The sequence below is a fragment of the Pleurodeles waltl genome, chromosome 3_1, assembly GCF_031143425.1.
Source record: "Pleurodeles waltl isolate 20211129_DDA chromosome 3_1, aPleWal1.hap1.20221129, whole genome shotgun sequence".
NCBI classification, from domain to species: Eukaryota; Metazoa; Chordata; class Amphibia; order Caudata; family Salamandridae; genus Pleurodeles; species Pleurodeles waltl.
The window spans coordinates 1,078,638,435-1,078,651,545 of record NC_090440.1 but is presented as its reverse complement, the minus strand read 5'-3'; positions in this window follow the sequence as shown (position 1 = coordinate 1,078,651,545).

Genomic DNA, 13,111 nt, shown 5'->3' with positions numbered 1-13,111 from the left:
TGATGCCAAGATCCAGTAGTCCCGACAAAAGCAAGAGGTAGTGTGTCGGATCAGATATGGTGAGGGGTCCAGTCGAGGAATTGTAGCCACTCTATTCTGGTCCATGGTAGTCTTCAGAGCATCTATACTGAGATCACAGTGGATTCCATGCTCATTCCATGATAGATATTGGTATTCATCATATGATCTGAAGAAGCACAGGCACATTTAGAGGGAAGTATCTGACTGAGTAAATGAGGTCTGCATAGAATTAAGTTTGACAAGTTTACCTTATGTGTTTATCCCTGAAACGTGGCATGGATCCAGCCCTTCTGGACCTAGGGGCACCCTTCTTTCACTGTGACTTGGGACTTCTGATAGGTCACTGCCGTTCTTCCACTCTGCCTGTGCTGCTAATTGCACACAGCCCTCAATGACAGAAATGTGTTTGAAGGGTGTATTGAAAGAGGATTACCTCCAGTGCAAGAATTTTCAAAACGGCAAGCAAAATGGAAACTCACGTTCCCTTATCAATGAGCAGGTTTTCATTCATTTGCTGCAGTCTGGTGGCAGTCTGATGCCCTCTTGTGGTGTCTGGTACTGGCGTCCTAGCCAGCCGCCTACCGTGGTCTAACTGTACCGTAACGCTGGTTAAGAAAAAAAGGTTATTGTCTGCCAAGTTATCATATTCCAAAGACCTCGATCATTTCAACAATTAACAACATGAAAGACCAACTTGAAAGCGTACTTACTCGCCCACTTTCGCCGAATGGATAATGCCTTTAATTCAATCCAGGTTCATTTTCAGCAAAACACTTACTGTGAGTTTTACCGGAGGAAATAATTACAGGATGTACCCATTTATTCTATTCAAGGGCGGAAAAATAATGCAGAACTTGTTTTCCATCAGAATTGTAGAGTTTTTTTGTCCGTGCTTGTTGATAATTCTATCACAACTGAAAAACATAATGCAGAGCTTTCTACTACATTGTGTTCCCGGGCACAGACGTTAGAAACTGAAAACAGTGGATATTTTAACATCTGTCGGGGCAAATCAGCAGTACAATGTGTTAGACTCTACAGCGAATAGAGGAAAGAACACGCTGTTTTCAGATATGGAAAAGGTAACCGGCAAGAAAACCTCGTAGTTATCTACTGTCATGTGTGGTCATCATCATGGACTTACCATGACCAAGGTACAGTGAACACAAGTGGGATTTCACTAATACACGAGATCTAAGTCTAGAGAATCATAGACACTAAAATGAAATTACATTGCTTTTAATTTAACTCACTGTTGCTGACTGTGGAATCTGAAGCGATTCCAGGTAATCCTGACCTCTTGTCCAGTTGTGTAATCTTGAGCAAATTACTTTATATTATCTATAGTTCAAAGTACTGTTAAAGGACAATATATAGAAAGAGCGAAAGCAGGCAGCACAATAATTTGGGTGAGTTCAAAATCAAATGGCAAAGCTCATCCGAGCAATCAAGTTGCTACTCTGGCTACATATGAAAGAGACCCCATTTTAAAACATTGTGTATTGCGGCAGTGGCAGCCGCAAATCTCAAGGAGAGGAGCAGGTGGGGGCGGAGGGGTTGGAGGTGAGGGGATAAATAAAAAAGTTGCTGCCTGTTACCGGATTGCTCCTCTGGTCTTCTTGTGGTGTCCCAGCATTCCCTGGGACACCAGCACAGGCTCCCCAGCATTCATGGCACTGCTTACATGCTCAACATAGCATGTAAACAGCGTCAAGATTGGTCTTAGTGGCTCGGAGGGCAGCTCAAACACAAGCCTGGGGTCTGTGCTCTTTCTCTAGCCCAGCTATACAGCCGGATTGGAGAAACATAAGTGTGCTTGTGTGTTTGGCTGGCCTGAAACAGCCAGCCAAACACACATGCGCACTTAGTGCACTCTCCCCTCCTCCCCTCTCCCGCCCCCCACAGCCAAGCCCTGCCCCTCCCTAAACACACCGCTGGCTGAGCCAGCAGATGAAAGATAAAACGATAATCAAATATTGTTTTATCTTTCATGTCCTGGCTTAGCAAGAGGGGCCACGCTCCTTCACCATTGTAAAGGAGCTGCCCCTGGTGCATTGTACAAAACTCTGTCCGTTGCCATTCCCACTGCCATCTGACCAGACGCTTTATCCATCCAGGTGCCTGAGATTATAGTCACCGAACCCCTTGAGAACTCAGTCTCCGAAGCTTAAAATATTTGGAAGCAAAGTTCTTCAAGTACAAGGCTCTTCCCTCCACACCAACCTTCCATAGCCACTGCCAATTAAAAAAAATCTTTCTTATGTTCAACTGAGTGGTAAAAACACACTCAGCACATTATTCATATTAGAGGACATAATCCACACTTGTCAGCCAACCTACTGCCACTCTTTCTCAAATAGTTTTAAATCTGACTTACTAGTCAGAAGCCTAAAACAGGTGCATTCATTCTATTCAGACTCTAAACCTACGACTCTTGACTTAAAATACTGGTGCCCTGCCACCAACTCACCAAACAAAAGAATGACTAAACAGATCTCATTCAAACCTTATTGTGGGCTTCAAAAGTGACTGTCAAGGAGTGCAGTGGTTGTGTGTGATGCGTTTTTTTCATGATTCAGAGGCAAGATAATTAGTTTCCAGATTCGTACCCCTTCCGCGATAGTTTAATTCTCTAACACTCTGCAATCCTCTGGCTGATTATAGACCAATACATAACATTAAACTTTGTCACAAGGCTTGCTTATGGCGAACATGGACAGAAATGCTACAGCACTTGTCCATAACCCAGTACTGTGATCAATGCATGGAACCTAACCAGCGGTGGCTCCTCCGCTAAGGTGGAGGAGCATCACCCCACGGCTTGCGGCAGTAGGAAACATAAAATGATAATAATGGAGCGTTATTATCTTTTTTTACAGAGCCAGGTTAGGACGGGCGGGGCTGGGGGAGGAGTGGTATGTGCACCATAAGTGCGCATGTCTGTTTGGCCGGCTGTTTTGGGCCAGCCAAACAGACATGCACACTTTGCATTTCTCCTCCTGGCAGTATTACACAGTAAAGTGTACAGGGTCCCACTCCCTGTGTGAGTGCTGAACAAGGTCACTCACACCAATCATGATGTTGCTGTCATGCTGGTGACAGCAGGGTTGTGATTGGCTGATGGGAGTCTGGGAGAATGTGTGCTTCCGGATGAGGATAGAGGAGATGAACCCGTCTACGTCCAGAGCAGATAAGTGTTTTTTTTATTTATTTATTTTTATTCCCCCCAACCACCACTGAACCTAACCAATCTACACACCATCTGACAGCCATGGAATGGCTTTTTTAAGAGTGTTACTGCTCATTGGTGGCCACCAGAAGACTCTAACATAGTCTACCCCTGCAGTTCAGGCTAGCTACATACTAAGACTGCTCCATACGATCATCTAATGACATGTACAGAAGGAATGACAGTGATGCAGTCTATCCTGGCAGATCTCTCACCATCCCCTCTCCTACTAAGGAATGTTTGGATCCATAGGATCTCAGGATGGATGACTCTATGTTTTAACCATTAAACTGGACTGTAAAAGTGGACTGTTTAGTGAACTAGAGCCCCAGGTATTTAAATGTATTTGTCGCCACCCTAAGTGCCAATGTCAGTGCCTGGCTTGGTTCCCAGGTGTCAAGGGGGAGCATCAAGACCTTATCCAAGTTCACTGCAAACCCAGACTTCTCCAAACACCCCAAAAATATTTCCCAGGCATGGGACCGATGAGGGCACCTGTATTAGGTACCACACGACATCATCAGAGTGTATTGAAATATGCTCCTCACTGGCACTTCTAGTTGGTCATCCCCTAATCTGCATGTCTACTCATACCCAGTATGCTAGTCCCTCTATCGCCAATGCAAATAACAGGTGACAGGTGGCAGCCCTGCCTTGTTCCTCTGTGCAGTTAAAATTTGCGGGAAGTGTATCCATTAACCCTCACTTTTGCACAGGGTCTGTCATAAAGGAGTCTAGCCAATCTCCTAAATTTAGGGCCAATACCCATCATCTCTAGAACCCCAAACTGATAAGGCCATTCCACGGAGTCAAAAGTCTTGTTGGCATCCATGGAGATTATCCCCATCTCTGTATTTGAGTCCCTACCCCACGGTATGCCCGGCAACTGCAGTAATTATCCGGAGATGGCGAAAAGTGACAAGGGATATGAGCTGTTCTAATTGTCTAACTCTGAGAAAACCCTTCTAGGAGGGCACACAACTTCTTAAGGGCCATGCCTACAAGGATTCCAAGGGTGAAACGCAATAGGGATATTCACTCTAGCTGGGGTGTGGGATGCCAACAGGGTAGTATCCCATGACCACTTACAAAAGGAATATAAAATGTCCAATAAACAGTGGCTGCGCTATGCACAGTTACGAGAGGCCCTATGTCTTAGTATTCCTGTAGAGGCGGAGAGACAGGAAGATGCCCTAGTGGAATTGAGACTCTTAGATGGGGTAGTCCTGGAAAAATTAATATCCCTTACATATGGTATGTTACTGAGGAACACCCAACCCCCTCTTGATGCTTTGTATCAAAAGTGGAAAAGGGACTGTGAGGACCTAGAGGAGACTGATAGGGGGAGGCCCTGATGTTCCCAGCAGAGGTAGCGATACCCGTGTTGTTGAGGCTAATCCAGCTTAAAATACTACATCAGGTCTATAACACCTGTACACTACTTTACAGATTGGGAAGGGTGACTACTGTGGAGTGCCTTTGAGGGTGAGAGGAGATGGTACGATCTAACACACACCATGGAACTGCCCCAAAATCGAGCCCTTCTTGATGAAGGTGGGACGGACAACGGAGGATGGTACAAGGATTACCCTGGAACTGTGTCCAGAGATGGCCATCTTGGAAATCAGGGGACAAGTTGATCATACTAGACACCACAAGTCACTGATAAGCCTAGGCTTTATGGTAGCCAAAAGAGACATTATGAGGAAATGGGGATCGGGGATGGCCCTGAGAGACAAGACTGGGGGGAATGTATGTACAAGTGCTGGATACTGGAAAAAGAAGTACACAGATGAAAAAGCAATAAAAAGAAATATGCAAAGTTACTATATGTTTGACAAGGCTGCATGTTTTGGAGAATGTTTCAAAAAACAATACGATTTGTTTAAAAAATGAGATGCTGGTACACAAACTGCAATATGCCCATCCATCTGGACTCTGGGCATATCAGAACAGTATGGAAGGAGTAGATGTATGTGTATCCTTGTTCACATAGCTCTGGGAGCTGAGATCTGCTCCTGCCACACCTCCTACTCCTAGCTGTGAGCTACCATATGCCTGCCAGAGGGTAAATCACATACATAAATAGGACTGAAAAGTCTCCTGTTTCAAGGCTCCAGAAATTAATGAAGCTGAGCATTGTTTTCTATGCTTAATTGAAAGATTGAAAGATAATTTAGTGTGCTGACCTGCACAGGACATTTTAGACTCATACATGTCAATGCATTCCCACTGATGATTGGAGATGAGCATTAGAAGTCAGCCAGCAAATTCAGGAAACTTTGACTACTGAAGATTTCTGACTTCAACCAGTTCATCTTGAAGCATAGTAAAAACACAAGGCCAAGTTTCCAGCTGACTATTTTCTATTTCAGAATGTTCGATAGGTGGGACGTAATGAAGGAGGAAGCTGCCTAAGATCTTTGCAGCCTCTTGCTTCCAGAGAAAAATATTTAATTATGACATGTCACAAGGAATGCAGATATGTGGGCATTGATGTCATATCTGCATTTGGTATCCTTATTTACTATAAGAATGATGTGTCACACTCATCTCTAGGCCTAACTATGGCACAACTGTACTTAGATGAAGATTTCACCCATAGTGTACAAGACAATGACAACTCTATAAACTTTGGTGAAGCACTACAGATGTACATACTCACACTTTTAATGCCTTAACATGTCAGCCTGAACCCATGTAGGGCATCTTATGTGACAGCCTACCTGATTGCATATACCAGGATGGTTAGACTGTAGTCTCATACCCTCAGCCCAGACATGCATGTGTTTATTTATTAATATGAACCAGCCCAGAGCCTCCTAACCTAGCTGTGCAGCTGTGGGTCTTATCATAAAAGGCGGTTACTGGTGGTTACCACTCACACGTCACTATAGTGGAGCCTACATTGAGTGAGACTCAGGTGGTGTGAGTAACTCACAGCAGAAGTCCAAAAAACCAATTAGTCCAAAAATTGAAAAATCCAGGGACACACACACACACACACCTGCCACCCTAAACTAGTGGAGGAATTGAGAAATTTGTCATGAGTGATCTTTCCTTGTAAGCAGAGATAAGTGTCAATGGGTTCTGACCGTTCAAACCATTGACAGTTGTCTTTCACCATAGGAACTCTAGCTGGCCTTCCATGGACCAAGGATCACCTATCTACCTCAACCATAAGGACACTTCTTCCCATAGGGAACCTAGAATACACTACTGGTTCTATGTCTGATGCATCCACTACATCAATGGATTGAGGGAATTTCATCGCAATAGCAATGGATTTCCTCCTGGCCAGCACAGTGGTCCATCCATCTGATTTATATGCAGTAAAACCATAGGATTGGCTACAGCATTGACTAGTTCACCACCACAGTTGCCAAACCTTGATGTTGTGATGGAATAAGGGTCTTCGGAGAATTGGCTATCCATTGGCCTAATTTGGATGGTCAGACAGATAGCTGTTGGTAGAGTACCCACAAGCCTCTCTAGTGCTGTGCCCCCCATATTACATAGACCTCTGTACAAAGAGTCAGATCTCTCCCTGTGTTAGAGACTTGCACTGCTCCCTGCCCCCGATAGACCTTGCAAGTGCTGGAATATTTCATGAGTATCCTTTCAGAGCTTAAGGACTTCCGAGAAGATGTAAGTCAAAGGTGGGCTGTAGTGTAGCTATATTTATAAAAACAACCAGTTTAGAAGATGGACTTGGTATTTTATAAAAAGAAAGAGCATTACATTGTTCTGCCTCCTACACAACACGTTCAGGTGATGCGGCATTGTTAATTAAAGTTAAACCAGACATGTATTAGTCAGGTTTTAACAAAAACATACTTTTTATCTTTGTCTTAATACCAAACAAAGTAGCGATATTTGTTCTCCGATTAGCAAAGTCAGTATTAAAATGATAGTCTCACAAATATTTGTACACTTTTATACATTTGATAGTTGAATGTAAGCACCATTAATATTTATAAATCTCACTGCCGTAAGCAAGGGACGTTATGAGCGAGTTCTACAACTATATCAAAGAGCCCTCTGTGACCTCCTTGCTGTAGATCTCTCTTAGTGACCTTGCATGCCTAGTGAGTTACCTCTTGAGAAGTGTCCCTGTTTATTTTGGACTAAAGGACACATGTGTTTCCAGTATCCAGTGTAGATTAGGAGACCATCTGCTTTGACTGATACAGATCCACATTGCCTGTTCCTATCTAATAATATAAAATTATTATGTGAGGTGATAGCCTTACTCCATTAACACCTGTGTTTTGAAGCATTTCCTTTATGAGGACAGAGCTCTAGTTTATGGACATTGGCTTTGTGATCTGAATACGTTCAAATTTCACATCTTTTCATGCAGGTATATTGATAGAGGGCCACGTTTTCATTAAATGTATTATTTCCCAGGCCTGTTGTCAAAACTACATGGGTGGTGGGGCAGGCATATCTTTATATGTCGTCACTTCCACTTTCCACTTCACCTGTAACTGCGGTGAAGCAGTGGTGATGGGCTTGTTCTGCACTTTTCTAGACAGACAGATGAATTAGGAAAGATACAAAGCGAAATAAATAGAAGGAGGGAAGAGAGAACTGTGAAGAATAGGGAGGGACAGTTTGGATGAGAAAATACACAGGTGAGACGATTCGTCTATCAGAGATGAAGGGAATGATAAAGAAATTAGACAAAGGTGTTGAAGAAGAGTGGCAAGAGAAAGATATTTTGATGGCTAGGCTACATCAACAGTAGACAATAAAAGACAAATATATGGAAATGAGCTTGTGAATGAGGGACATGGGGTAAAGGATAAGTAGGAATATGGGCAGCACACTTTGAGAAGTAAAGAGGCACGTTGGGTATGACTGTTCCAACTCTCCTTCTGGTCACTTAACAATCCACCACAGTATTTTCATTTAAAGATTGGCATATCAAAAAAGGAACATGTTATGTCTGCCAATACATGAATCCTCATACAGGATTGGAAGATACAGCCTTATTATCTAGAGCCAAAGGCAGGCAACACGTCTGTATCCCACTCCCACTCACTGTTTCATTTCCCCAGGTGTTCCACATCAAATGTGGAACATTCAGTCCCCTTCAAGTGTATACACCTTACAGCTTGACAACATTAGAACATAACACATCCCCTCTTCTTAATACAATAAAAATAGTTATAACCTTCTGCTGGCAATATTTATGACTCCATACTTTACAACATACGACACTCCATAGATAAGTTGAAATTTTGACATTTCAATAACGTGTATTGCTCAACCATGTTTTTCTCTCCACACACATAGGGGCAGATTCAAGAAAAGTGGCGTTGCACCCAGTGCAGCGCCACTTTTCTTGCACCCCTTAGCGCCCCCTACCGCCGCCATGTGTGTGTCGAATTTAAATTACGACGCATCATGGAGAAGGGTAGGGGCAATAGCGTCAACATTATTGATGCTATTTATGTACTGTTCAGGGTTAGCACCAAAATATTGGTGCTAACCCTGAACAGTACACAGGGGACCATTATAAATAATGGTGTCCTCCCTTTAAATGCCTGCTCTGAGCAGGAGTTAAAAAGGGTGCATAAAATGGTGCAAAAAAATCTTTTAGATATATTTGTGCCATTTGTTTGGCAACCTAGCGGGGGAACGACCCCCTTGCATACATTATGCCTGGCACAGGCATAATGTGGTGCAAGGGGTTACAAAGTAGCTCAATGCATGCATTGCACCACTTTGTAAATCTGGCGTGGAGATTTTAGCCTATTTGGGCCACATTAGAGCAAATGAATGATGCTAATGTGGTGCAAAGAGGCACTAAGACATCATAAATCTGTGCCATAAGCCCTTAACCATCTAGGAGGTTTACTTTTCTTGCTCCTTATTTCCTCTCCATGTCATCTTCATCCTTATCATCCTTATCAGTACTTTCCATCAATTGATTGTCTATCACCTCAATTCTATTAACTCCTTTAACATTTTACATCTCCTCAACTCTATTACCTCCATTAACATTTTTCAACAATTCTCCTCCATCCCCTTTTACATTGTCACGCAACAATTCCTCACTGTCATGTGCCTCAGAAACACTTTTTTACCCAATTCCAGCCAATGGAATTTCCGCTCTGAAATAAGAGGCAAACTTCCTTCCATAGTTTCTTTGGATGAATGTGCCACTCTTTTCAGATTCCATACCTTCCCTCCTCTCATTTTGACTGCATTATTTAATACCTCTCTTAGGGCCAGATGTATCAAAGGGTTTTACCCATTCTGTGTCTATGGGAAAATGTGTTCCTACATACGGCCCTTACTTCTTCTGGATCATAAATTTCACTTTGACCTTCTTTACATTACCAGGTTTCTTGATTCTTATCCAATCACCTACAGCAATTTCCACAGGTTTAACTCAGTGTTTGTCATCATATTGAGCCTTCATTTTAGCATGTTTGTCAGCTAGTCTACTCAGCACTGATTTGATAGACCACTGTTCAACACCAGTATGGTGTAACCAACCTGGATTGAATTTGTATCTCGGGTTACACCCTCTCATTATCACGAAAGGGGACAACCCTGTGACATTGTGCTTTGTTATCCTATATGCCCAAATTGCCTTGTGCAATTGGATTGTTAACCACTGCTGATTGAATAACTCACTTTACAACCCAGTTGAACCTCTCAATCAAGCTGTTCCCACTCAGGTTGTAAAAAGAAGTGGTTTTGTGTTGTATTCCTACTCTTTTAAAATATTATTTAGATGCATTCAACATAAATTATACCCAATTGTTGCTTAACACAGTCAAGGGCAACTCTTCTGACACAAACACTCTAAGAGGCATATTTATACTCTGTTTGCGCCGAATTTTCGTAAAACATTTTGACGCGAATTCGGCGCAAACCTAACACCATATTTATACTATGACGCCTGACCCCGCGAACGTCAAAATTCCTCTGTGTGCGTCATTTTCTGGATGCGGGAAACCGCCTTGCGTTAATTACATGCAAGGTAGGCGTTCCCGTAAAAAAAATGACTTTAAGGCCTGTGCGCCTTATTTATACTCCTGCGTCATTTGAAGCACAGGAGGGAACGGGCCTTAAAAAAACAGCGCAGAGCCTGATGTGCGCAGTTTTTTAACGCTTGGGTGAGGGCCATGGAAGCAGTCCAGAGGTGCCCTTCCCTGCCCCCAGAGACACCCCCTGCTAGCCCTACCCACCCCTGGAGGACAGCCATTGATGGGGGGACCCATCCCAGGTAGTACATGTAAGTAGAGGTAAGTATAATTTTTTAAAAAATTTAAAGTGGCATAGGGGGGCCTAACTTGGGCCCCCCTACATGCCACTTTGCCCAATGACAAAAGTATAAATATGGGCTTAAGAATTTCAACACGGATTCAGAGTCAGCTTTTTCAACAATTTCATTCACTGGCCATTGTGTAAATAAATCAGGGAGTACAATTACATATTTTTGGCCCCTATCTCAAAAGGTGGGCTGGGAACAATTGTTTCACACATTGGTGGTCGTAAGGTTTGTAATGTTTTGTCAGCACACGTACAACTAGAACAATCTCTTACAAATTGTACTACTTCTGTGTCTATGCCTGGCCATTAGACTAAATTCCTTAATAGCCCTTTTGTTCTCACAATAACAAAATTGCCTTCATGACATCAATGAATAATTAATTTCCTTAGCCCTTCCGGTGGTACAGTCCTTTTCTCCTCAAAGCAGTTTTGTTGTCCGCAGTCAACTGTGACTTAATTTCCCAAAATGGTATAACCTCTGCGCATAATTTACTTTTAATAGGCCAGTCCCTCTGAATAAACTCCTTCACAAGTGTTAGCACCTCATCCTTTTCATGCTCTACCATCCATTCCACCTTGCCAACAGCATTCGTACCACTCCCATGCACGAAGGCCACTTGAAAGTTATTCCAAACTTCATCCTCACATTCCTCTAACTTGGTAGGTGTTCTGGACAAATAGTCTGCTACCACATTATCCCTTCCCGGTAAATACACAAGTTTGTATATATAATCTTGCATTCGCATTGACAGTCTGGTAGTCCTTACAGATGCAGAAACAGTTCCTTCAGTTGTTAGAAATTTCACCAAAGGTTTGTGGTCTCAGAAAATCATAACTGGTTTTACCCATATAAAGGCTCTGTAATGGTCCAATGCCCATGCACAAGCCAAAGACTCCCTTTCTATAACTGGGTATCTTTCTTCAGTAGGTGAAAGGGCTTGAGATGCAAATTAGATTGTGAATTCTTTGCCATTTTTTTTATTTCTGAGTCATAACAGAACCTTTTCCACTAGCATCGGTTGGTATGCAGCAATCTAGAATTGGATCAAAAGAATCCAGTGCCTGAAATTAATTTAGTTCTGAAGTATTTGATTAAATTCCTCCTGGCAATTTGTTGTCCATTCAAACTTAGACTTGTTTTACAGTAGTTGCCTTATATAATAACCTTTCTCTGCAAAACATGGAATAAACTTTGAACAATACTCCACAAGCCCCAGAAATGACTTGACTTCTTCCTTATTATTAGGAGTTGGAGCCCCTTTGATGGCATTGATAAGAGGCACCTTTGGTTTTACATCTTTAACACCAATTTCTTTTCCTAAGTATGTCACTTTTCCTCCGCAAATTTGCACTTTGTGAATTCCACTGCTAGGCCATTCATCTCCAAAATCTCCAACACTTTCTGAAGTCTTGTGTCAAGAATCTCCTTGCTTTCTTCAAAAATCAGTATATCATCTTGTAAAGATTTAGGGGCATATTTATACTCTGTTTGCGCCAGATTTGAGTCATTTTTTAGCTTATCATCAATGAGATGCAAGGTACGCATTCCCGGGCAAAAAATTACTCTAAGGACCTAGTGCTTTATTTGTCCTCCCGTGCAAAAATCACGCACAGGGGAGGAGGGGTCATTTTTTAATGCCTGGGTCAGGGCAGGTGTTAGTGGACCTATGGGCCTATTTCCATGGTGGAATACCATGGAATAAGCCCACAGGTGCCCTCCCCAGGCCCCAGGGACACCCACACTAGAAGGACAGCAGAAGATGAGGGACCACATCCCAGGTAAGTATAGGTAAGTACAGGTGAGCATTCAATTTCTTTTTTTAAAGTGCCATTGGGGGCCCTGAAATGTTCCCCCTACATGGCACAGGGTGCAATGGTCATGCCCAGGGGACCCTAGTCCCCTGTGCTGGCCATTGGGGTGGTGGGCATGACTCCTGTCTTTTCTAAGACAGGACTCAAGTGGTATGGATGGTTTTGCATCAGAAAATGACGCTAGGTAGGTTAGAGTCATTTATTTTACTCTAACCTGCCTAACATCATTTTTTGGGGCAAAAACCCCTTCTTCCATACCTCCAGCCCCACCCAACTAACAACCTTTTTTCTACACTAGCCTACCCTTTGCACCGGCTCACACCATTCCATAAATATGGTGCCTGGCTGGTGCTCAGAAATGGTGCAAGCCGTGCTAAACGTTTTGGTGCAGTTTTGCACCAAAAAGTATAAATCAGAGCCTTAATTCAACATTCTTTTCCCAACAGGTTACGCAAGAGTCTCTGGAACATACCAGATGCAGATGCTAAGCCAAAAGACATTCTTATGAATTTTTCTCTCTAATTCTTATGAATTGAAAGCATCCAAAAGGTGTGATAAAAGCAGTATATTTCACAGAATCAGATGTTAGAAGAATTTGGTGATCCGCCGCTGACAAGTCTATGGTGGAGAATACCTTTGCACCTTTGCGACACGTAACCATTTCATTAATTTAAGGCAATGGAAAATGGTCAATCACAATATTTTTATCTAAGTGTCTCAAATCCACACACAAACAGATTTGTGTTGAGCCTTCAA